Consider the following 26,378-nt stretch of genomic DNA (forward strand, 5'->3'; position numbering starts at 1 on the left):
CTAGGGGGAAAAGACTCCAGTGGTTAGGACAGTATTTTAGAGCTTGGGAGAGCTGGGTACATTTTCGGTTCTGCCACAGATTTCCCGCGTGACCTTGGCTGAGATCCCCCTGCCTCCATTCTCCCTCCCGCGTCCCTTCCTCCTGCGCGGGGTGAGGATAAAAGCGGTGTGAGGATCATCGGCATTTGGATACTCGGGCAATAGGAGGCACCCACGTGCCTTAGAGTCTCTAGTCCTCAATGGCTGGAAAGACCTGCCTGCTGGGTGAAGTCCTCCATTATAGGCACGGCCCAGACCAGGGCTGCATCTGCATCTGCATGTCATCCCTTTCCCAATGAGCCTCTGACCTGGAGAACTTATGCATCTGATCCAAAGCCCCTGGGAGTCTGCACAAAGACTCCAATTAGCTGTAAATCAGACCCCATTTTTTAAAAGCAAACTTATTCCAGCTTGCACCCAGTTTGGGGCCTGTCTGCTAAGGCAGCCAGGAAGCACTCAAGAGTTACGGGAGGTAGATATTGGCTTGCCAGCTTGCCTTACATACTCCACCAAACAGGTAGCAAATAAAAACCAACCAATAAGGGCACTTGCTACCAGTTGGTGATGGAGTTGAACTTAGTTCTTGCTTTGCCAAATGCCCAGTCACATGGTTACTTTACTTTCCCCTCCACTCTGACTCTTCCTTTTTTGGAGTTTTTTGCCTAGTCTGAAATGGGCACTGAATTAAGAGGCCGTTTCTATTGCTGCTTATTGCTCTTCATCCAGAAAGATGTGCAAAAGCACTTTCTCAGGTTCCTTGTAAAAGGTAATGGTCACTGCCACAGACCTCATGTGGTTCTGATCCATTCTCAGGGCAGCAGGAGGAATTCGGGGACCATTAACGAGACCAGAGGTGCCAAGTTGTTGGGATGAGGAGCACCCGCCACACAGCACCCTTGAACGAGTCTACGTGTTTCCTAAAAACTAGATGCATTTGGAATGGGTGTTGAATTTTTATCTGAAATGGATTCAGTGCCAACCTGCCCCAGGCCATACTTTCCTTTTTATTACCGAAGACTTCAATGTAGGCATGAGAAACATCCTGTCATAAAAGAAGCGTTTGATTAAACTGGAACCGAATGAGTCCACTTACAATAAAAACTTGAAAAGATTAAGTAACTTGCTCAATTAAGTTATCTAACTAGGGGTGAGGAGGATCAAGGAGCCTTTATTTTTTTTGAAATTGTTCATTTTGTCTTGTAGCATTACCTTTTATTATGTAAATGAACCACTGGTTAGATGCATGCAGTTATAGGGGAAACCCATCTCCTAAAAATGCCATGATTAAATAATGCAGAGTAGCATGCATGTTCTTGGAAGTCGAGTCTTAAAGGAGAAGTGATGAATTCAGGAGGGCAATGCTGATCGGATGAAAGCACTTTGAGCTAGTACCAGCCATCTTTCTCCTTCCTCTCTGTCCAGAAGGAGCATGGTTTATCCTGGATGGCTGCATACAAGGCTGTTTACACTGCCTGATTCATGGCCATATTCTGAGTTTCCTACTTGTGTTTTTTTTAGCTTACTTCGTTTTGAGACAAGCAAGGGGGACATATCGCAAAGGGGAAGGAAGTGCCTGTTCTAGGACTGTTCAAAGAAAAACAAGCGATGCAAGGAGCACGCCAACAACTACCTTGACAACATGAAATGTCTGTCATACGGCAAATCATTTCTGCAATGGTGAATCGTCTCCAAATCGTCACCTTCTTAAAATATCTGAAAAATACAATGGCTGGAAGAATAAACCTAGTAAACTAAAAAGAAGCCAAAGTGGATTTAGTTTTTCTTTCTCAAGGCATGATCGTGGGTGCCTCTTCATTGAAAGCATCGATGAAGAACTTCAAGGTTGACAATCTTGAACTTGACAAATCACCGGGTCTTAAAGACAATAAGGTATATTCCTAGCTAGCTCGTTTAGGCAATATTTCTCTTATCTTTGATTTATGACCTATTTTGTCTTGTGATGCCTGACGGTAAATTTTTTTTTTTTCCAGGTGCCTTACAGTTACCAACTTTGAGCTACTGGACAAAAGCTTGAATGAACGACCAAACGTCTTGGATTGCCTGGGTCCGGTCTCGCACTGTGGAACAGCAAGAAGAGACGGCGATGCATGGACTAAAACCAGGTACAACAAGGAGAAAAGGATTTGTGTACTTTCATGGGTAAACTAGTACTTGAAAGCTATCTTCTTCTTAACTAGAGAGAATCTCAATATCCTAGTGAAAGGTGTGTCTTCATCAGCTCAGGCTCTACAACTTGGTGTCCTGGTTTTGTGAGGGTCGGTCCGCACGGGCAGAACATAACTAGCTCGGTTCTTCCAGATTGCTGAATGTTGCCCAGAGGTGGAGTTCCCATTCCTCGTCGTTTAACTCGATTCATCGTTTCTCAGCAGTTTGGTCAGACTTGCCTGTTCTGCGCTGCATCCATTTGGCCACAACTGCCCAGTGATTGGTTTCATGTCATTGGGAGCCCTGACGATTTGTTCTGTTCCCCCCAAAAAGCAAAGGAAGGGAGAAAAATTAAAACTAGTACCAGGATACTCTTAAAGCCCTCTGCCTGTGGAGCAGGGACAGTTGTAGCAGCTAGCCCAGCCAGAGAGCATGTCTAGGGGTAAATTCATGGCTATTATCCTCTAAGACCTGTTGGCTGTTTGCTGAGGGCTGCCAACAAAGTCCTAACTGTTGTAGGTTGTGAGATGTGGCCGTCTCTCCACCGGGACTGAGAAAGTGCTGGATAGCATGGGCTTGAATTGATGTGAAAACGAAAAGCTCCATGTCTCATTTGCAGCCCTCTTGGGCATCCAATCCTCAACCCACACACCACCCCCGCTTGCCCTAATATTTCTTTAATAGAAAAATAACAAGAAACGTAATGACTTGCCTTGCAAAATTTAAGCTTGAACAACATTTTCAACATGGTTTCAAGTAGGCCCTTGTTAAAGCAGATAAGTTAATCTATCTTTTATGGCAGGCCACAGTAGGTTTTCACCTTTAAATTCCCATTATACAGTAACTAATGGCTCTTACAATGGAAATGACTAGAAAAACAAGGAATGCGAGCAGTTAGTGGGTGTATATTTCCAGTGAAAACAACTCTCATAAAGACACTGTCAGTACAACAGATGATTGATCATCGGGATTTAGCACTCTCCTTTTCCTTCCAAGGTGCCCAACTGTGTGGTATTAATGGCAATGCAGTGACTTGACTGAAAGGCTGAGGGCATTGGCCGTGGAAGAAACTGTGATGCTACCAAAGCAGAAGTTTGGGGAAACTTTTGTGACTATCCTGAGAGAGGGGCCTGGACCAGCATCCCTGTGACCGTCCCCCTTTGGGACTGAACTGGCAGGACTCTGCACTGTGGATGCTTGGCATGGTGCTAGACCTGACCTAGAATGTAGTCAGATGGATGGAAAGGCTCTCACTGACTTTACAGAGCAGTGGCTCAGGCTCTGAAACTGCTCCTTGGACCCAATGGAGCACCCACTGAGTTGGGTTAGGGGCACAGGCCCAGAAAGGGACAGAGTTATTGAGTCCATTCCCCCAAAGTAACATGAAGGTGGGAGGTGGGGAGAGAGTGAGCCACCAAATCTGCCCCTCAGGCTTAGTAATATGAGTGGATGGTACATAGCTAGCTACTTTTTTTTTTTTGCTTGTTAGGCTAAGTAAATGGGCCCGATTTGATCTCGGTGTAAAGTAAGAGCAACTCAGAATCACTGAAGCCAGTGGATTTGACTGGTGTAAAGCGAGCAAGAAATCATGCCCAGACTGGTAGGTTTCTCTCCACCTCTCTGGGGATCAGGATGAACAACTTGTGCTCCAACACCTGGTTGAAACTTCTCCACCAAGCTCCAGCTAAAGCGTTTCACTGGGCAGAGGCTGGAAAAGTTGGCTTAAGTTAACATAGCAATATTTCTCTGTTGGACTGGTGGTGCTGGGTGGCAGCCTGGCTGCTCTCACAGCATGCCTCACCCCACCACAAGAAGGACCACACCGTCCATGGGACAGCCCTGGGATGACAGCATAGGTAGCATGGAAGAGTCAAAGTGCTGGAATAAATGCTGAGGATATACAAGTCACTACAGACTGAGTTAAGCCAGAGCTAAGCTTCCCCAGAGCTTGTGGGGAGATGGTTTGAGCCATTGAGGACCTACTGAAGCCCGCTTGTCCCTGGCGAGGGCCTGTGGGATAATCCCCGCGCATGTGGTTTATTCTAGTTGTGTCCCACCTCTTCGCTTCTCCGGCTGGGCACTATGGCAGAGGGCATGTGTGCATCCTCAGTGCTGGATCCGGGGAGAGTACTGGATTTGCTGGGCCATTCTGGTGGCAGTGCTGGGGGTTTCTTCCATAGCTGTGCATCCAGGGGGCGGAAGGGAAGGGAGGGCAGCTGCGTTTAATGCTCCTGAGACAGATGTGAGACAGATTGGTCTTGCACAAGCAAACCCCAGGAGGAGAAGCCTTGGAGTGTGCCCTGGAACCTGTTAGGGGAAGGACAAATGTTGGAAACGTATTCCTTCGCCAGTTTTTTTTTTTTTGTTGGGGGGCTCCGTGTCTGCTGGAGGTGGTCAAACAATGATGAAAAGCAATGCAAAATAGAGCAAGCTGGGCAAAGCCCCTCCAGGCAATATTTTTACTGCGCAAAGATCTGGGGGTGACATCGAAGCGCAGGGCTCAAAGCTCCGGCAAGCCCTGCCTGGGCTAGCTGGTTTGGGGCAGGCCCTCTGGAAAGGTGTGTCGCTTGTTGTCTCACCAACGTGACATGCTGTAAAAATGGCAGGCCGGGTCTGATTGACAGGTGAGGGACGTGTGACCCTAAATTACGATGTTTTCCTTTTCCCTGCAAAATGAATGGTGCCTCACACAGCCGCCGAGATACAGCTGTTGGTGGCGGGGGTGCCGCGTTCGACCAGCTCCTTTTGAAACCGGGGCTGGAATAGTGAGGGATCAGCCGAGCGCTGGCCTCACAAAGGGGGCACTGTCTGCGGGATCTTTGCATAAGCCCTGCAGAACCAAGGCAGTAGGGAGTTTGCACAGCTGCTGCTGGAAGCAAACATGTACTTTTAGCTGACCTGCGCTGATGGCTTTGGGCATTAAATCTGACGCTTTCCAGATGTACGGCCCTCTCTTGCCACAGTCCACAAACTTCGGGTCCCCAGGTAAAAACCGGCACTGTAAATACCACATTGTGCTGTGTATTCCAGTTCACACATTGCACTGTAAGACCTGACGGTGCGCTCTTTGTGCTGAACTGGGAATTTATAAGCAGGGTTTCAAAGTACGTTTCATCCAGAATTAGCTATTGCACCAGTCGCCTTCACCCCTCACTAAGACTGGGGCTCCGTCCTTGTAAGACTGGGGCTAGTTACAGAGAGTTTTCTTTTTCTTTCTGTTTTTTCTAAGCCAGAATTAAGCCGTGAGACCTAAACTCCTAGAACGAAGCAGTGAGACTGGCACCTGGGTTAATGCAGATAGAAGACCCCCCCCGCCCCCTTGATTTAGCCAGGCTTTGGGTTGGATCCATTGGGCACGTGCAGGGAGATGAATTATTTCCTCTGAAATAATTAGCAGGGATGTCTTTTGTGAACAGCAGGCCTCAAGACAGAGGCATTGACCGTGGATGTGGATCAGAGCTTTCCAACACTTGTGGAGTGCTGGGAGGGGAGGGGAGGGCACTAACATACTGGCCAGGAGCTGTACTTTGTCTCTAGGGAATTGCCAATCCCATGATTTGCGTGGCCACGCCAGGGTGTGCACTTGTCCCCTTTCAGGCCTTTGCATCTTGCTGAGCTCCAGTCCAAACCGAGACTGCTCGTCTCAGCCGGGCTGTGTATTTTTAATAATATTTCCCTCCCCCCACGCAGATCCTGGCAGGGTTATTTGCCACTTGTGCACCGCCCTGACAATGCGGCGTGTTGTGTCAGCTCTTGGGGCTGCAGGGAAAGCTCGGGAGGGACGCGTCTTCCTGATTTATGAAGGAGGCAGGACTGGCAGCAACAGAAAGTCAAATATTGTGCTGATCCCGGAGCCAGCCCAGCGCAGACGGCTGCAGCACGCAGTCTTTGGGCTGCCCTGCCAGTTCTCTGGAGCGTGACCTGGTTGGAGGGACCACCTGTGTTGGGAGCAAGAGGTGATTGCCTCCCTGCTCGGTCAGCTAGCAGCTCTCCTTTCCTGCTACCGGCTGATGGAGAGGGCGCGGGGAGCAGTAACCGTGCCAGCGTGGTCTTGGGGCCTGTTTCTGACCTTGCTCTCAGCAGGGAGGGAGGAGGGCAGTGCTGTAAATGAGATCAGGATTGATCCCCGAGACCTTGTAGTGGGCGAGGACCTCCGCTAGTAATGTGGATTCTGCCCACACCTGAAACTCAGGTGCCCGACCAGGACCTGAACATGGATCGCATCCTTGAAACAACCTGGTTACCCCACCTGCCCAGGCACATAACTGGCTTGCATATGCAGGCTCCTGCTATGGAGTCGTACTATTCTCAGGCCTTCAGGAAAGTGAGTTTTCGGCCCGCTTTCCCCAAGAGCGACCTGCCTTCTGACTGGGAGCTCTCTAACATGAGCTCTGCTTGCTTGGGATATTATCCTGGCAGAAGGCCCTTGAGACAGGATACATGTTTTGCCCTACCCTGCTATGCCCTCCCCAGCTACCAAGGATTTAGTGTCTTCTGCCTGCCCTTCTTTCATTTGCCCCTTCCCTTCTCCCCCTTTCTCAGCTGTGCTATAAGACTGGGTGTGATGGATAGTCGGGGGGAGCCTGTCTTGCTTCTGTTTGATCAGGCAGAGGGAAATTTTGAATTTCCATCTCATGGGAAATGCTGACGCCACAAACTTTGTCGTCTACCCAGACTGGGGCAAGCCAACTCAAGTTAGGCCCAAGGCCATTGTGACCGTTGGGGCACCTTCAATGCTGTGCATTATTGGTGATTCTTTGGGCAAAGTGACTTTGTGGTGCCCATTGCCTCTCCCAGGATGGATGGCCGTTGGCTCATGGGGAACTCATCCACCCTTTGACAGGTCTTGTTTTTAGTCCTGCTGGGTGTCCACACGCCCCCCACACCCAGGCTAGCCCAGGTTGGGGCACTGGTTTAGTTGCCGACAGCCTGACCATGGAACAGGCTGTACTAGTTTATATGGCACCAGGTAGTAGACCAAGAGAGGCCTGGCCTGACAGGGCAGATCAGGGCAACAAGTTGAAACTTCAGCATTTCTCATGGAACGAAAAATATTTTGAGCATCTTGCAGCGTGGCCACGTCAAAACATTTCGGTCAGATGACTTTTATTTTGGTTCCCATGTTCCCAAATTTGAAATGCTTCATTTCAGTTGGCTCAGCTGACCTCACCGGCTTTGTTTCAAGTCTGTTCAGTATTAAATGCAGTTTCTCTGGTGTCTTATGGGAATTGTTTAGGAGCTTGCTGCTCCCTGTTCTTGTGTATAGGGCAGGCTCGCTGGCTGGGCCATACCTCCCAAGACACACTGTATAGAGCCTGGTCTGCACGGGTTTATTGGAGATGCAGTCTTCCAAGGAGCTGTATCCGTAGGAGGCAATGGGTGTCTAAACCATAAGACAAGACACCACCAGGGAAATGTACCGCCGTGTTTCGTCAAGCCTGTTCAGGACCCAAAAGTTTGGGGTCAGCTCCACAAAATGAACTTTCCCCGCTTTGCTCCAAGGCACCCTAAACTCAGTATATCATGTTGATTTCTTCCCAGTCAAAGCTGGCTGGGAAAATCAAGGGAAACTCCCTCCCCCACCCCCTCCCAAAAAGAATTTGATTTAGCCAAAACTGTATTTTCTGCTCCAGAACCTTCCCAATGGAAAACCCTGGGACCGGCCTAGTTAAGTGTTGTGCGTGCACGTAGGGCCCAATCCAGAACCTATTCAAATCAGTAAGCGTCTTATTATCGACTTGAATCAGCCTTGGCTCGGGCCCTTGGTTTGGCAAAGATAAGCGAATTCCACACACCTAAAAATACCTCCTGAATCAGAGTCGTGGAGGGCTTTTTTACCAGCCAGGAAAGCATAATCTCAAAGCCCCTAAGCTTCTCGGAGAGATCGTCCTCATTAGCAATTAAAGAGAGTTTTGGCTGCCTTAGTGACTGGGTTGGTCTTTATTGTTGCTGACACAAACAAGGAGGAAGGGAGCGTTATGCAAGCTGCACAAACCTGCAGCAAACTGCTTAGAGCTCATTACAAATAATTTCCCTGTTAGGAGTCAACCCCAGGAGGGAGCGATGGGATGTGTTGATGCATGAGATGATTCCTAAGCTGCTCTTCCCCCTACTCCAGCCATGACAGAAGGCTCTCCTGTCCTGTTTAAGAATATGTGCATTATAAGATGCGTCCCAGTGCGGGGTTGTGGCGCAGCTGTGACCTGGCGGGGGGAAGCTGAGATGTCCCTTCGTGGGGTCATTTGCCTGCACTGTTTTTTTTGTGGGCCAGCAAGTGAGGTGTCTTGGAGGCAAAAGAGCCGCTAAAGGCTTCACTGAAGTGAACGAAATGGAGTCCAGTCTGTTTCTAAGTTACAAACAGAGTCTCTAGGTCCCAACCCCCCTCTACAAAACCTTTGTGGCCCTTGTAGAGGCCATCATAGAGGGTATAGGCCCCAGGTTTTAAAAATTACCTTCCGCATCATTTCAAAATTCCCACTGTTTTTAATCCACATGATTTCCCTATAACATGAATTTCTCTGCCCACCCCTACCTTCTTTGGTCAGTGGTTTGCTTCTTGCTGCCTGAAAGGTGCTGGAGATGGAAGGTCTATGCTGTGTGCCAAAAAGATACAGGTACTAAATACCTTCCTGGCCAATGCATCTGCACGGTGACCTTGGGCCGTCCAGTCTCCAGAGACCCATTCGGTTCTGACAGCTCTATTCAGCCTACTAATCGTGTCTGAGGAAGTTATAATGTCCTCAATGAGCTGGGTCACCCACTAACTTCGTATCGGCTGTCAAGTGTTTGTCAGGTGCTCCCAGCTCACCTGGGCTGGAAGCAAACTAGTGACTTCCAGGGGAAGGACTTCACCAGGAGCAGCACTGCTAATACCTTGAGCTATTCAGTCTGCTCTGGAGGGCACCTTTTGCAAACAAAACAGCTGATATTTTCCAAAGCTGCCTTAGAGACTTTGATACCCAGAGGATTTGGGCACCCAGTTCCAAGCTAGCCCCCAAAGTCTTAACTTAAATATAGATTTTGTAAAACTATTTTATTTGGTAAGCCATGGGCAAAGAGAAACTCATCTCTGGACCTTCTCTGAACTCCCATGTGTTTCCCTGATTTGTTCCTAAAATTTCCCTGTTAGTTGCATGTAAGAAGAAAAGCTTAATCCTAATTACCTATCATTATCCCATCCCTCCCGCTGCTCCCCCCTCCACTCATTCCTTTTGCCATGCTTGCTGCCGCCTTCGATGGATTGCTCTGCAAGTACTGACAGCAAATCCTTTCCTATAAATACAGTGACTCAACCCTCTGTGGTTTTCACCTATTGCCATTCCCCATTACCTTAGCCAGCCTGATGTGCCTCTTTGTGCAGAGAAAAACTTTTCCAGCGCCTGAAACATTTTCTACCAGGACAACATGCTCAAAAATGCTGAGAGCTGCTTAAATCTTGTTGGCTAATTCATCGTTAATAAAAAACTTAACTATTGCTTGCAGCTACTGCGATTAATTTGGTGCTGTATGGTGCATTGCTCGGAGTTCAAACCAACTAATTCAGCAGCATATGTTGGAGACTGGGCACGGGCCCATCTTTGGCCACCCCAGGATGCGTCTCACTTAACAATTTCTACTGCCTGAAGTTTACCTCCCATCCTTAGAGGTTTTTAAGACCTGGGTAGACAAAGCCTTGGCTGGGATGATTTAGCTGGGTAGGGTCCTGCTTGGACTAGATGTGACCTCCTGAGGTCCCTGCCACCCTCATTTTCTAGGATTCCCCTGGGCTGCCTTGCGAGGTGCTTTTCTGTCCCCTGTCATCCACTAACTGCAGTGCATTCTCTCTGGGTCAGCATGCCAGCTCATGCCCTGTTGCATATAGTCCATATGCCAACACAGCACTCCTGAAACCCCATAGGAGCCTCTGCTTTGGCAGGTTGCTTTCCCAGGCCTGGTGAGTTGGATGTGCCTTGGACAGTCTTGAGAGGGACCAGAAGAGGACACTATTAACAGTGCATTCGTGGCTTCCACGTAGAAACATAGAAAACGAGGGCTGGAAGGGACCTCAGGAGGTCACACCTAGTCCAACCCCCTTCTCAAAGCCCCAACTAGATCATCCCAGCTGAGGCTTTGTCTCCCCGGGTCTTAAAAATCTTCAAGGATGGAGAGTCCACCACCTTTCTGGGTAGCCTGTTCCAGTGCTTTACTACCCTCCTCATGAGAAAATTCTTCCTAATATCTAACCTAAACTTCCCTTGCTGCAGCTTGAGCCCACTGCTCTTGTCCTGTCGTCTGCCCCCACTGAGAACAGTCCAGCTCCATCCTCTTTGCAACCCCCCTGCAGGGAATTGAAGGCTGCTATTAAATCCCACGTTAGTCTTCTCTTCTCCAGACTAAATCAGCCCAGTTCCCTCGGCCTCTCCTCATAAGTCATGTTCCCCAGCCCTTGAACCATTTTCATTGCCCTCCACTGGACTCTCTCCTATTTTTCCACATCCTCCACACACCAGCCTTGTCTTAGTTAACATTTCTGCCAAACACTTCCCTGTGCTGCTCTCCGCTCCACCACGAGCAACAATGGGAGTGATCACGTAGGCAGGAAACGTGCCATTTGGTCTTCTGTCGGCATCGTGGCCTAGCGGCCGGGGCACAGGGAGGGGACTCTAGAGAGCCGAGCTGTATCAGGCAAGTTCGTTCTTTGTGGCATCTCAATGTCTGTGTCTGGAAGAGCAGGATTGACTAACTTGGCGCGGTGCTTTGAGATCTCACATTTAAAAATGCTGTGTAAGGCATTGCCGGGATGTACACCTGCAGGCTGATGAGAAGAGGCTGGCTGAGGAATTCAGGGGGCATCTCATGCAACGAGAACCGAAGACGGACTGGAGAGGGGAGAAGCTGGGAAGTCGGAGAAGAGGTGGCTCTCCCAGGTGCTCTAGGGAGATGAGAGCAGCATACCTCAGGGCTGCCTGCCCCCCATATCTTTAGTGTCCAGCCCTCCCCCTGCTCTCCACAAAGGTCCGCGCAGGTGCTCAAGCTCCAGCCACCTCGGCAATAACCATCATTGGCAGTAGTGGTACTCCAGTGTGATCGGGCAGCTGTTCCTTGTGCCCATCCAGGGGCGGATGGGTGCGAGAAGTCTGGAGGGCTGCGCCTTACGAAGCGGGGTCCGTTTCCTTTCTGAGCACCTCGATGGCAAGAGTTCACCTGAATGTGAACAACAGCAGGATCGTCCTGTTGCATGGCGCTCACAGGCCTTTGCAGGAGGCCCGGTGGCAAAATAATAAGTGCCTTGCTGCTCAGAGCAGGGCTCTCAGCCCCGCAACTTTCTGCCATGGGGGGTGTTAAGTTGTGGCTGTAATACGACTGGCCCTGGCGAGAAACTGGGAGGTGTCATGTGTTGATCCTGGATTGCCGAGTGTACTGCTGCGTGGCTGGCTGCACTGCGGGGCCTGGCAGACAGAGCTGTTTCCAGTGCGATCCTCTGCAAGGGGAAAGGGTGTTCTCAGATTTTTTTTTTTATTTTCCCCTCCTCCTTCCCCACCCCTTAGACTCGGTGCCTGCCAGGAAGCTTTGGAGAGAGACTGCAGAGCCTTTCTGTAACTCTTGCCTGGTGACTGCACATAGGCAAAGTTTGCAGTCTTTTGGGTCATCAAGCTGTACATCAAATGCAAGCAGCCATTTCCCTCCTTGGTGACACAGTAAGAGGCGCTCTTCTTTGTGAGCAGACAGTGAGCAAGTGCCCGGCATGCGATATGCCTTTGCACAAGGCTGCCTTTCAGACCAGGTGCAGATGACTGACTACTTGGGAGTCATTAAAGATATCTTTCCAAAGAGAAGGGAGTGAGTCCCAGCATCCAAGGTAACTCTGCCAACCCAGGCGTCCCTGGTGCTTTCAGCTGGCTTCAGCATCTTCACGTCCTTCGTGCTCCAGAGCTTCGCCCCATGCTATAGATCGACTCGCTCATTCACTGTTGCCTCCAGTTGCAGTCATGAGACCAGAGCAGGCAACAACCTCCATCCCAGAAAAGGACCCACAAGGAGGATGGCGGGGGGTTGCATGGGGCAGTGGCCTCGACCCTCTGAGCATCCGTTAACCAACTGCTACCCTGCCATCAAGTCCTTTGATTGAGAGGAGACTATAGGGTGGTGCTGGGGCATCCTTAGCAGTGCCTCGGTCTTTGACCCAGAGGAGATGACAGGGTGGTGCTGGTGCTTCTAATTTGGGGCCTCGCAGTTGTGGGTGAAGGTTTGAAGTTGTGATTTGGAGGATTCCTTGGATAAATGGCTGACTGCGAAGGCAGGGGACTGGCGTGGATGGCCCCATGGGCCCCTTCAGTCCTAGGTTTCCAAATGATAAAGCCATCTATTCTTTGCTTCACAACCAGAAGGCAGATGCCTGCAGAGCACATGAAAATGCTGGGGGCCAGGCCTATATCAAGACTCTTGGACTCTTCTGCTTCAGATGCTGCAGTTTCTTCCTCTCTAGTTATTTTCTGATGCCAAACTCGGCCCCCTCCAAAACACTAGCTGCCAACGTCATTTTTTCCCATCTTGTTTGCTGCTGTCTCTTATCTGCAGGGTCAATTGTACAGTGCTCAGGGCAGGACCTTTCCATCCATCTGCTCTGCAAAGGCAGCAGTCAGCATCCTGCTTTGCATCTGAAGTTTCTGGTGCACTCAAAAAAAACAGCTTCCTGAGCCTGGAGCCTGACACAGTCTGCTAAGGCCGGTGGAAAAACTTGCACTGATTTCGGCAGGCTGTTGGTCAGGTCCATCCTGTTGCATTTCTGTCACGCCAGTTATGTGACCCCGAGTACGTGGTGAATTGGCAATAGAGCTGCATGTTGCACCAGACCAAGGCCAGTGGGGAGGCCAAGTCAGGGTTGACACAGGCCCTGGCTATCAAATAAGCATGCAGGAATATGTAAGCCAATTGCAAACGGGCCTGACTGAACAGGCTCGCACAGAGCTGTGCAGATCAGGTTTCCTCTCCTTGTGAAAGTGGGGCCGAAGGTGTAATGACAAACTTCCTGACAGCTGGACTGGAAAATGTCTAAGAAAATACAGTCCCTAACAGCAGATTGGCACGACTTATTTGTGCTCGCTGTTGACTCGGTTTTCATCATTCATTAGAGAGAGCGAGTCCTACACGGTTCATTCCAGCGTGGGCATAAAGAAGAGCGTATTTGTACACAACGGCCATGAACAATTAGAGCTTGTGTTGGATTTGACAAAAGGGTTGGCTCAAAAAGAGGAGCATAAGGCACTGAGTGTCTGGATTAGCAGAGATTTCCATGAACCAGTATGTGCCAGATGTTATGGCCTCGGCAAAGCACGTGCTGAAGCACTTGGTTGAATCGGGGCCTTTGGAAGGTCTCCAAGGAACCAAACCGCCCCACATTGATTCTGTAGAAAGAGCTCGCGGATGTACCAGTGATGGTATGAGCACAGCATTTGGCTATGGGGGTGGGTCGTACCCTTGTAGAAGTGATTCTGCAAGGTGTTAGAGAATTAATATATATGCATCAGAGGGCCCAGAGGTAAGCTTTGCAAATATGTTCCCCCCCCATGCACATTTCTGGGAGAAGCTGAATACCACTGTGTTTTAGATCAGGGCTCGTGGACAGAGGTGATATCTTTTGTTAGGCCAACACAATTTGTGCAAAAAAATTCTTTCGTTGCAAGCTTTCGGGCGCAAACACCCTTCATCAGGCATCGGAGAAAAAATTGTAAAAGTCGTCCTTTTGCAGACTGAGTTTGTAGAAGAATAAGGAATTCGTGTTATCACCAGAGCCATCAATCCAGCACCTTTTTGAGGGGACTTGCATTCCTGGCATAAAGAGCCATGTGTTGCCTTAAGTACAATCACATGTCTGACCTACACAATATTTAAGCACAAGTTAATGTCCAACTTCTAAATTTAAACCTGGTCAAAGTCCGGCCCCGGTTTGAGCTCTCCTCTAAACTCTGTTTCAACTATGTTCATAGTAAGAACGTGAATACATCTGAAGGAAAATGCGCGGTGGGGCTTGTGTATTGTTATTCCACAGCAGAGTAAATATTCCAGCAATTTAGGAAGTAAACAGGCACCACTTGATCTGCTGTCGCTCAAGGGCAACAACAATTCATGCATCCCGTTTGTTCTTTATGAGAGGGATGCGCATATGTTACCCTGTCCAATCAACTCAGAAATGCCTTATACCCTGTTGGGCCTCTTCAGAGCCCAGGAAACCATTTCTTTCAGTGCGTGTCTGAAACGTTTATGCACCCAGAGCCTGGGGTAAATTCAGAGCCGTCCCCCTGCCTTCAATGAAGTCCTGTGTAGTGCCAGCGGAGGGCTGGGCTCGGGGAACCACGGACCTAAGAGCCGTCTCTGTGCAGACTCACAGCAGAGGGGGTTCTTGAGCAGTGGGTCTAGGAAAAAAAAACCTCCCCAATCACTTCAGAGCCAAGTTTCATAGTTGTTTCATAGTTGATAGGGTCGGAAGGGACCTGAGCAGATCATCAAGTCCAACTTCTCCTTTGTTCCTCAGGTGGCTTCTTTAGCTTACCTGGATTATAGAGATGCAGAGCTGGAAGGGACCTCACAAGGCCATCTCACCTGAATCCCTGCTGCACCAAGGCAGGGTCAATAATACCTGACCAAGCCCAAGAAATACCCATCTAACCTGTTTCAAGAACCTCCAGTGGAGAAGAATGAAGGTTGTCCTGCAGCTTGGGAAAGAATCTGAAATATTCCTTGCTTGCGATTTCCCCTGGTTTCTTGTCAGAGCCTCCTGCCTCCTCTCTTCTGTGCCCGTTGGCTTGTCACGTGCTAGCCCGGTGAGATGGCCAAGCCTCTGGCTGGAGGAGAAACACGCAACCCCAAAGCAGAGCTATTGCACAGGTATACCAGATCCATGGTAACGTCTCCTTTCCCCCGCTCTTGATACCTCAACTCACAGTTGCTGCCTTCCTTCTCTTCCTGTCTCCAGCCCTGAGTGAGAAGGAGGGCGGGATCCTCAACCCGTGGTGCATCTCTTCCTGTCTGGGTGCTGGGCTGGCAGCGGTCAGCTGGGCACCGCTTGCTAGATGCTTCCCCGTTACCTGCCCCACTGTCTCCTTGCAATGCAACTAGAAGAAGGAGCAAGGCAGCTGCTATCATGGCATGATAATTCATGTCTAGCTGGAACCTGAGCTTAATGCTAAGGCAGTGTCTATACGGCAAAGAGAAGCTGTGTATGTTCGTAGCATGGATAGGCACCCCACGCACCTCTGTGTTGTGCTAACCCTTAGCTAGAAAAGCCTGACAGCTGACTCTTCCCCACTTCCCAGCATACTTTATAGTGCATCCTGGAGGGGTCTTTGTTTCTCAGGTGGCTTCTTTAGCTTACCTGGATTATAGAGATGAAGGGCTGGAAGGGACCTCACAAGGCCATCTCACCTAAATCCCTGCTGCACCGAGGCAGGATCGATGATACCCGCCAAAGCCCAAGAAACCTGTCTAACCTTTTTGAGGAACCTCCAGTGAGGGAGAATACCTAACCTCCATCATGGGAGCCTGTCTCAGTGCTTTATCCCCGAAGAAAACGATTTTTTATAATGCCCAACCTCAGTCGTTATTGCTGTAAATGAAGCTAATTGCTTCTTACCCTTCTCCCACCGGTAGGGTTGCCAACTCTGACCAAAGCTATTCTGGGAGATTTTTTTTTTTCCTTAAAATATCCTATTAAAATCTCCCAGGTTGCTTGCAGTCATCACTGGGAAGTCATTCCCAACACTGGTAGAGTCCCGGGCAATCCGGGAAGGTTGGCAGCCCTACCCGCCGGCAGTGACAAATAAATCGATCAGGGGTCCTGTTGTAACAACCAAGCGTGCATCAGAAACCTGGGTGCTGCCCGGGTCTGCTCTTCTCTAGACTAAACAAGCCCAGTCCCTTCATGTGTTCCTCATCAGCCGGGTGCTCCCAACCCTCCTCTCGCATTCCTGTTGAGCTCCTGCGGATTCTCCGAAGTTTGCACGTATTTCTGTTCAGGAGCGGACGCCCGGCCTGCGAGCCGTACTCCACAGCATGGGTGACGCGCGGTGGCAAGCGCAGCTAAAGAACCTCTCGTTTTTCACAGGATCAGAGTTACCCTTCGCTCCTGCTTGCTTCCCCAAGATCTGCAAGCTCCCAGTCGAGAGCCACTGTTGGGATCTGCCCAACTAATCCTAATCTGACACAGTTGTGCTGGGTGGTGTCCCCTTTGCATGGACCTGATTGCATATTTAAGGCCAAATTGGCTTCACCCAACACAGCAATGCAGCCACCCCCGGGTTCAACCTTGGCAGCTTTTTAACCCCTTGCAATAACACCCCACAATATTTTAGGATGGGCTGTTAAAGACGTAGAACATAACGGGAGCTTCAGGCAGACTTCAGGTTGGCACAATATAACCACTGCGATTAGAAACGGGCACGAGACGCAGAGGTCAAACCCTGACCTTTTCAAAAAGCAGGAGGGGATCTTCATTAACAACAGTTCTTAGGATCTCCCTTTCCCATCTAATTTATCATCTAACTTAGCAGCCCTCAGAGCTGGGAAAAACATGCTTGCTTCCTGGCTGCTTCAGGTTTCTCTGCAAAAAGAGTTTATTTGTAGGAATGGGCAGGTCACAAATTAACCAGGAGATCGTTAGAGGAATTCTGAGCCAGTCAGATTTACGATGAGGCGATGAAAGAGAAACCCTGATAGTTACCCTGATAGTAAAGCCGCTTTTTCCAAGGATATAAAGTCAAAAAGAAAAAAAAACACATTTTTTTTTCTTTGAATGAATGGGTTCTTATGGTGCGAAGGCTGCTTACACTATCAACATTGTTTCTGGGCAACCACAGGCAGACTAATCAATCTTCATTCGGTTTTAAAAAAAAGTTTCCAAATTTCCAGATTATACAAAAACCACATGGCTTCTGCTGTTTGCAGGGGAAGCCCTGACCCGATGCCGTTTGTGCTCTGGGTTGTGATTATATTCCAGCAAGCAAATGACGGCTGGGCAGAGGAATATGCTTTGTGCAGGGGTGTGTTTATGGAGAAATGGTTTCTGCTGCGTGCACTTGTATGGGGGGAGCATGGTCGGATGTTGAACATGCAGTCCCTTAATGTTGCCCTTATTACGTGGAATGGGCAGACCTTTCCTGAGGTTTGATCCTTGGCTGGGGAGTATGGATGTGGCTCCCTTGACTCCAGTGCCACCAAAGCCATTTATGCCAGCTTGGGGCCCGTCCCTACAGTCCCGGGCACAGGTCCTGAGTGGGCAGGGGTAGGGTATCTGAGTCTTCTCCTTTCTGATTACGTGTAGTCAATATAGCACGTATTGATTTAAGTTATCGCCGAGTCCTGGGGTCACACGCTGACCATGGATGCTTGCTCTCCTTCCACTGATGTCCAAGGCAGGTGCACAAATGCATCTCTGGACAGAGCGGAGCGGTCAGCTTGCTGACCGGAGGTTGTGTCGCTGCATTGTCACTCCACCAGCTGAACTAGGCGAGCCCAGCTCAGGGCTTGCATAAGATGATGTAGGGAGAGAAATTGGAGGTGTCATAACAGGGCCCTTGCCAGGCTGTCTGCCGGCGAGGGGAGGGGGAGAAGAAGGGAGTGGGGTGGTCCTTACCTACCCCAAACAGAGCCGTGCTCCTGGCTTCCTGGACACCCTAATCATCAATACTGGTCCATGGTACAATGGAAGACTGGTAAAAGCGAGTGAGTCTCAGCTCTGGCTGGAGTGACTGATACCAAAACAGTGTCCCTGCTCTTCATGACCCTCACTCGCAACACTTTTATCAGATCCCCCAAATGCCCATACTTCCCCCTATCCAGGCTTGAGCCCCCTGCATTGCGCCATCGGTGTGTCCCTCCATCCTGCACTGCAGCAGCCCAGGGTCACCAGTTTTGCGTTGGAGCAAACAGAGGCCTGCCAGTTGCCTGGATGATCTGCGGACCCCTCAAAGGGAAGAGCTTAAGTGACTTGCCCAGGGTCACACAGCAGAGCAGTGGCAGGGCCAGGAAGGCATCCATAACTCCAAGTCTGACCTCTTTCCTCTTTGAGTAGCTCGTTCCTCTTTGCGTTGGGCTTTTTGTGGCTGAAGCCTTCTTTGCTTCACCCTCCTAGCCCCAAAGGCTTAGCTGCTTTATGCATCTGGCAATGCCAGCTCTCCCCGTCAATCCTTCCCCACAGCAGGCCAGTCTCTACTGGTTCTTTCCATGAAGCATGTTGCAATATACCTTTAGGTGGCATTTCTTTTTTTTCTTTTTTTTCTTGTTTTGTTTTCCTCCGCGGGTACCAAATGTTCTAGCCGACCTACACACACACACCGTGCCTTTGGGCCATGGCTTATTTTTCCTTTTTTTTTTTTCTTTTCCTTTAATAAACACAACTTCACAAGACAAAGGCAGAACTTTCCTTTGAGGAAAGGAACTTTTCTTTTCCCCCTGCAAGGAGGCTTCCCCTTTGAAGACTGACATTGGCAGTCTCATAAATTTCCCCCGTGTTTCCTTGGGACCTGCTGCAGAAGAATGGTCAGATCCTAACCTGCTTTCAGCGGTCATTTAAAAAAACCATCTGCCTCCCTTGGAAAACAATTGAGCTGTAAATAGTTTCCAGCCAAAGGGAAAAGATAAGCAGGACAACTCCACAGAGCGCTCAGAAGTAGGAGTACGCTCCCAGACTGGATTCAGCTTTCAAATCCCTCCAATGTTTATGAGGACTCGGATCCAGGGTTTGCATTTGGCTCCTATCAGAGGTAGCAATATTTAAACACCTGTTAGGTGGTAGCATGATGCAGCAGAGAAGCCGTTGGGCTGGGATTCAGGGACTGCACATTCCAAGAAGTCTTTCTCTGTGCCTCAGTTTCCCCACTTGTAAAAGCACAGTGGTCGCCTTCATGAAGCCCTTTCCGAGCAGTATAAATACGTTCCTCTTTTTTTTATGTAGTGGAACTTAACAGAGACCAAACTTTGAACTCCAGAGCTGAAGATGCTCAAGTCTGGGGCTTGTCTGGCTCTTGCGGGATATCGGTGCACAGTGTTAGGTAGGCAGGAAGCTGCAGCTGGCCCAATGACAGCGTGGCAGAATAACTTCTCCCCTCCATTCCTCTGTTCGGCTACTGTTCAGGCTTCTTCTGAGGGACAGTCAGACTAATCTATGTCCCGTATTTACTCGCATACAACGCGCACACCTTTGCCCCTAAAATCAGCCCTCCAAAATTGGGGTGTGCATATTAAGCAAGGAAGCCGTTTTCTTCATTGGAAAAGCAACCCGCCTGGACGCACTGTGCATGCCATACAGCTGCCAAGATGGCAAAGTCCTGCGTTAACGCTCTCACACCACCGCTTCCCTTGTCTCTGTGGAGTCGGGCTACAGCCGTGCTTTACTGGACCATTATAAATTCTGTTAGTGTCGTTCCAAGACAGGGATATATCCACTGGAGACAGCGTAGTTTGTTCCTACCACGTGACTATGGCAGGGTCAGCAATACACTGATTTAATTGTGTCTGTAATGTAGGTTACCCTAAGTCTAAACAAAGCAGCCATGCATGGGTTTGCAATCTCAAACTGATTTTGGAACCATGCAATAATATCCATGCACAAATTCAGAATTACACTCACTCCTTTACCCAGCGCCTAGACTCACCCCTGCTTTTCCCCTAGTGATTTCCATGCCCCCCCCCCAGTAATTTTTGTCTATAGGGAACATCACGTGGTATTTATTTTTGAACCTGCTCTATGTAATTACCCAGTAATTTGCAAGAACATGTACAGAGAGTTTTATGTGCAGTTGCCTGTCATTATATAACTAAAACATCCCTGCCAGAGCACCAGCCCATAATTAGAGCTACTATGGGATTTACAGGCAAATGTTATGACAAAGTAGCTTCATTACAGTAAACACAGTCGACCTGTACGGAGTTCAGACTGAACGGAACGGCATTTTTATGCGACCTTGTACTACTGCGCAGTTGCTCGGGGTCATCTCCATATTCAGTGCATTAAGTAAAATCCTGCTTGTGTGGGACAAGAACGGGGAGACTGGAACAAAGAGGTTGCACGAGGGCAGAGCCGAGAACAGAAAGCCCAAGAGGCAGAAGGGCAGAGATAGGATAGGAGAGCCACGTGTTGGGGTGGGAGAAGAGCAATTAGAATTGGCCCAAATCCTTGGGATAAAGAATTGCAGAGGGAGGGGAGGGACCTGGGGCGCTGGAGCAAAGAACGGGGGAAAGTGGGGGTAGAAGGGACATACTGGGTGTTGGGCAATGAGCTTGGAGACAGAGAAAGAAAAAGACCCTAGGATGGGAAGCCTGAGGAATGCAACCTTGCTTCTGAGAAGTCTGCGCTTGACCTTGAAGTCTTTGTTTTTCGTAGGATGTTGAACCGAGAGCCGTCTTTCAGGAGATGGAAGTAAGGCTAGAACCAGGACACAAGGAAGGTAGGGTGGTGTTTCCAAGCTAGCACTAGGGTGTGGCTCCTATCTGCAGGGGCCATGCACTGTCATCTAGGATTCATGTTAAAGTGTCTGGCTCCTGATAAAAGTGACCAGGAGCCATCAAAGAAAAAATGGAGGCAGAGGACTGGATGAAGGCAGAGGAAGTCCAGCAAATCTGAGTTCTCTTTCTAATGAGTCATTTCCTTCTTCTGGCTTCAGTCCTTCTGTCACCGAGTCGACTGGGACAGCCCACCATGTGTCCGATGCACCCCGAAAGTGAGGTGCGCTTTCCCCTTGTGTCAGCACAAGGGCCAGGAATAACCCGGTTCACAGACGGCAAGCCCAAGACGGCCAGGGCCTCCTTTTGTGTCTGCGTCTGCCAGGTGCCCTGCACGCCTAATGGAACAGGACAGTGCATATAAATAATGACACCCCTGGAAAGCAGCATGAATGTTTGATTCCCTGCTTAGAAAAGCTAGTTTGATTTATGCACACTACCAAATTCTTTATGTTGTTAAAGCTGTTATTTCACCTGTATTTAATACAGAACTATAGCTTGTTTTGGCAGCTCCAGGAGCTACAAATGCCATGTGCCAGGTTATGTCATGCCCATTCTCGGTTCTGCCATTCTGGCTCTGAACTCCTGGAGTGGCCCTTCAGAGACCTGGAAGTAGTTCTGCAGTAACGAGAGCTGAATGATGATCCTGATGTGTATTTTTTCCCCCATAACCCCAGTAATAGAAAGATGCACCGTCCTATATTTTCACGTACACCTTGCACTTGTACCCCAAAACTGGGGGGAGGGAAGTTTAAGATGATGGAGTCACAGCCTTAGCTACTGGCTGAGCACTGGATCTTGTGCCTGAAGCAGCAAGTGAGCTGCTGGGTGGTATCTTGATGAGGTTTATGAGTGCAAACACCACTTTATTTATAGGAACTTATCTAAAAAACGACTTAAAGAACTCTTGCAGTCTTGCTACTACCCTTGCAAGGGTCTGTTGCCTAACCTTGTGTGATAAAAGTCTTCACGAAAATGTGGCATCCCAGGAGAAGGTCTGGGAAGTTTGTCTGCGAACACAAGCGCATCCAGGAAGACTTCCTCTCTATATCACGGGGTCAACCAAGACGCCGGAAAAATCTTTCTTTTTTTTTCCTCTGCATTTCGCCTTTCCAAATCAAGGTGCGGGTTTTATTTGAGAGCATGTTGTTTGTGAGAAAATACAGCATTCCCTTAAGTTAGATACTTGTATTTCACTAGAATTAGACCTTGGTGTATTACAGACCTCGCATTCACGGTCAGCCAAGTGCCGTAGCCCTTGCAATACCAAACTTGGACAAGGCACCGCGGGAGTTATCACCCAGACCTGAATAAAGATCATCTCTTCACTTTACATAAAGGATACTTAACCTAAAGGACAATTTTATTTAAAGGATCATCTCTACACTTTACTTAAAGGGAAATTCCCACGCATGGTGTGATGCTCTCTGTCATGCCAGTTATTTTGTTCCGTTTCTCCCGTCATGTCGTGACTTCTCTTTCTATCCACCTTGGCCTTCACAAGGCAAAAGAGCCAGTCTGCAGCTCCATCCAGAGGAGGGTGCCAGTGCTTGCCTGTTGTCTTTGTCAGTGTGTTGTTAGCGGGACCTCAGTAGCTTGCACAGATAGTCACAAATACTGTATTTAGACTCAAATTCATGGCTGTCCTTGCTCCATTAAGTCAGTGGGGTGAGGCCAGCAGAGATTGGACCCTTAATCTTTAGAGCTGTTGGAGTTTTGCTAGGACCCCACTGTGCAACTGCTGTCAGGAGCACCAAGGAGCAGCCGTTTACTTTTAGGAGTTGGGAGAAATGATCTGGGAAGGAGTTCGGCCCAAAGCCCAGGCGTGGGCAAGCTCTCTGACCTATGGTAGAGATGGCCCCAAACCAGAGCGAGAGAGCAAACGGGCCAAAGTTTTTGCTTGTTTGTCCAGGGCAGGGTTTGAGTAAATTTGATCCCAGGTAGCTCTCCCCTTCCTAGTGGAGTGAGCAGACGGAGAAGCAAACAAGGCCTGAATGTGCACACTGTAACACTGGCTCTTTGTTGTTTCTGCTTGAATAGAGAAGCAATGGCTGGACGAGCTAGGCTGGGGTTGTGCATTATAGTCTATAAATGATGAGCTGTTCACCTTATCTTCTCCATATCTGTGTGCTGCTAGGACCCCATGCTCTCCCGACATCAGGAGCTTGCTTTTCGAGCTGCTTTTCTCCACTCGGCGTACAGCTCGCCTCTCCTCCCCAGCCTTGGCTCCCAGCTAGACAACACTGACTAATGAGTAACCGCGAGGTGGAGCGCAGGATCCCTGCTCCTGCAAAGCAAGGACAAAGAAAGCAAGCCTTTTGAGGTGGAGCTGCCTGCACAGATGCTTTCCGGGCGCTGAATGTTTTTTTCCGAACGCAGAACACCTGCCATCTGGCTACATTCACCTAGGGAAGAAAGAGGCAGTGTCTTTGACACACAACCTGCCCCACAGCCTTCATAGGTCATGTTTGCAAAAACACTGGGCAATCCGCTGTCAGGGACCCTGGTGTTGCTCCTGAAACTGGGACCTTGTCTCCCGCGCCCTGCCAGGAGGACTTTCCCCACTAATCCAACCCTAGACACGTGTGCCGAGCTGTGGGGGCACAGTGTTGGCATTGCCACTGTAGTTTTCGTGATGCAGTCAGCCAGCACAGACAGCTCCAAAGGGACTCCTCTGTGTCATTTGCCCTGCAGCAGCGCCTGATCATTACATGGAGAAAAGGAGAGGCGCAATTGAAAAGTGGGACTATGACATGGGAACATTTGGGCTTTATTCCCAGCTCTGTCACCAGCTCCCTCTGTGACCTTCGCCAGCTTTTGAGCCCACTCCCCAGTGAGGAACAGATGCACAAAGAGTGGTCCTGCTGACCCGGACGTGTAGCCGCCTAAGCAGCCCTGCCCTGGGCCTCTCTGCAGAAGGTTTTTCTCCTTGCTACAGTGGGGGAGCGTCCCAGTAATGGAGCCAGGTGGGTGGCCACCTCTAACTCGGTGCCTGTTGGGCACGGAGATAAAAGACCAAGAAGCATCTTAGCTGGGAGCAAGGACTGCAGCCGTAGAGCATTTGGGGAGGTCCCAAATTCAGAAAGGACCTGGATGGGGGCTTGTTGCACAGTAGGTGGGAAGACCCAGCTCTGACGGATGCTGAACTATTTTGTGTTTGAGCAGTGGATGCACTGCGAAGGATTTGCTAATACGTGCTGGCAGGTTGACCCGTTGGCTTAGGGGAGAGTGGATTTAAGTAAGTCTGGGAGTGAGGACCTGTTACACATCCCTAGATGGACTGGGGATCTATCAGTGTTCACATGCTTTGCCTTTGACAGGTGTTTTTATGTGCAGCTCCCTGCAAACGCACTGCCCTGCTAACAAGCCTCCCTGAGGAGGAGGGAATCGCAGTGCTCCCTGCTCCCAGGGTGGGAAGCGAGGGCCAAGATTTTTCAAAGCCAGTAGGTGGTTTGAGGGCATCTCTGTGTTTGAATCTGCAGCACGACATGCCTTCAAGGAGCCATGGCTTTTTTCAAGGGGCTGAGCACCTGCCCTAGGAAAATCAAGCTCTGTAAAGGACTTGCAGTTAAAACCCAGAGCCACCACATCACCAAGCACTCTCAAAAAACTTGACCTGGGCAATTTTCTGCAGGTCCCCCTGCCAGCTGGTGGGATAGGGCCAAACTGTAGCCTAGATCTCATGCCATTTAGCTTTGGACTTTGAATCTCAAGACTTATCTTTCCATCCCAGATAGCTATCCTCTGGAGCTATAAAAAGTCCCACAGCACAAGCTAATGTTGGTATTTATCTGAGCAACCGGGACTATACTGAACAAGCCAATTTGGTGCCTTGAATGAAAGAATTGCACCTTGGGCACCTTCCAGTGAAACACATGTGCACACGCCCTTTTCTGGAAAAAATGCTAAAGAAAATTGAGGAAGTTTAGCAAGAAAATCTGAGCTGCTCCTTCCTTGCTTCACTTGAGTACGGTTTTGTTTCTTTCCAAAACAGTGGGACTTCCGGGTGGAGAGTCTGGGTTTTGCTTTGACTTTCTTGGTGCTTCATGGCCTGTGTCACCCTGACCATTCCCTTATTCAAACAGGGCCTTTTGTGTTCAGTATATGAAGTTGAACGGAGGGCAAATATTATTTCAGTGTCAGGTTCTGCATCAGCACAAGCCAAACCCAGCCCTCTGCTCCACCCTTGGAGGAGGTTTGAGTCCAGCTGCTCCATTTGTCTAAAAATACAACCCTGCCCTCAGTCCCACCCAGGCAAGCTCACCGGTTCTGCTGGGCAGGACAGGAGGCAGAAGCGTGCATGCCAACCCACTGACTTCAGTGCGTGCGACCGTGGGTAGACCTAGAAACACGGTTCTCATTTTGCTCCTCGGCCTAAAAACTACACATGGAGTTTGCCTCGCACTGAAGATTTGCAACGTGGGGGCAAAATTTGCTACTAGAATTTCCTGGTAGCAAAAAAAGAAGGAAAAAAAAATGTGCCAGGAAAAAAGCAGCACAGAGCATGCAAAAATATTGTGCTTGAGGACAGACTGAGGCTTGGAGATGCTCTGGCTGCTGGCAGAACATCTCGACTGCTCCATTTGCGCCCCTGCTGCTCCAGTATGCTGGGAGGAGCCGGGCAAGGGCATTTTGTGCAAAGTGGGACAATTTGCACAGAAATGCAACAGAGCGGGGCAACAGAGCGCACCTGCAGGGGCATGAGCTGAGGCACAAAGCAGCGGCCCAAATTTGGGCCTCTCCTATTTGTGCCGCTGCAAGCGCACGCCCGTTCATGTCTGGATGTTGCCACTGAGTTCAAGCACAGGGTGCAGATGCAGGGGCTCAGTTGGGCTGTTGCAGATGAACGGAAAACCGCAGGTAGATCCAGACCTTCCCTGAGGACAGGTGGGGCAGGGAATTGCTTCTGTTTCTCACCAAACCTAGTTTCCACTGTTAGCAGGCGAGCTGGCTCCTTTCAGGTCTGCTAAGTAGGAAGGGACAATGAGAAACAACCAGAGGAGAAGGTCCCCTAGACAAGAGACCAGAAGCTGTTAACTGCCTGCTCATCATTCTCTCCTTCCTTTTTTTCTTTCATCTGGCTTTTTTAGCATCCTGGTTTTCATGCTGCTTTCATTTGTCAGCTGTTGCACTAATTGCTTCCTTGCTCAATTGTAAAGCAGTTGGTGGTTCCAACGATCCCTCCACCCCCAGCCACCTCTTTCAGCTGGGTAATTGTTTTCATACTTTCCTGTCTTTTCTTCAGCAGCAGCAAAGGAAACTGGATGGCAAGAAAGAAAAGAGGCTAGCCTGTCTTCGGCCAGGTACAGACTTCACACTTTTATCCAGGTAAGTGATCAAAATCCAGTCTGTACCTGTAACAGAACAGAAGTTCAGCACATAGAGACTGGTTTAAAAATGATGCAAGCCAGGATAAGATTAGCCCTCCCACCAAAGGGTGAACGTTCGCTGCCTATCTAAACCTATGCCGCTTACAGAAAACTGCATGACTTGTACCAGTTCCACCTCAGGCGTTTTGAATGTCTGTACCTAGCCTATATTAACCTGGCCTGCTCAAGGAAGTGTCGCCTATTCAGGTTCTTAATACTGTGCACATTGCTAGACTAGCTGAGCATCAAGCAGTGTGATTAATAAATGGCGTGGGGGTGGGGGTTCTCTCTTCCTCTCCCCCAAGAGAAGATTGTGCTATGGAGTCTCTT

At 49.4% G+C, this 26,378-nt stretch overlaps 1 long non-coding RNA gene across 1 annotated transcript in view; it reads left to right on the plus strand.

The window, feature by feature from the left end:
- The first annotated feature begins 1,389 nt into the window (after window positions 1–1,389).
- LOC109290504 overlaps window positions 1,390–26,378 on the plus strand; it is a 101,589-nt gene continuing 76,600 nt past the window's right edge. The window contains exons 1-2 of the long non-coding RNA XR_002095609.1: window positions 1,390–1,929; window positions 2,031–2,162. This is a non-coding gene — a long non-coding RNA (uncharacterized LOC109290504). The remainder of the gene's footprint in view (window positions 1,930–2,030; window positions 2,163–26,378) is intronic.

The sequence above is a fragment of the Gavialis gangeticus genome, unplaced genomic scaffold, assembly GCF_001723915.1.
Source record: "Gavialis gangeticus isolate Ggan-Ray unplaced genomic scaffold, GavGan_comp1, whole genome shotgun sequence".
Taxonomy (NCBI): domain Eukaryota; kingdom Metazoa; phylum Chordata; order Crocodylia; family Gavialidae; genus Gavialis; species Gavialis gangeticus.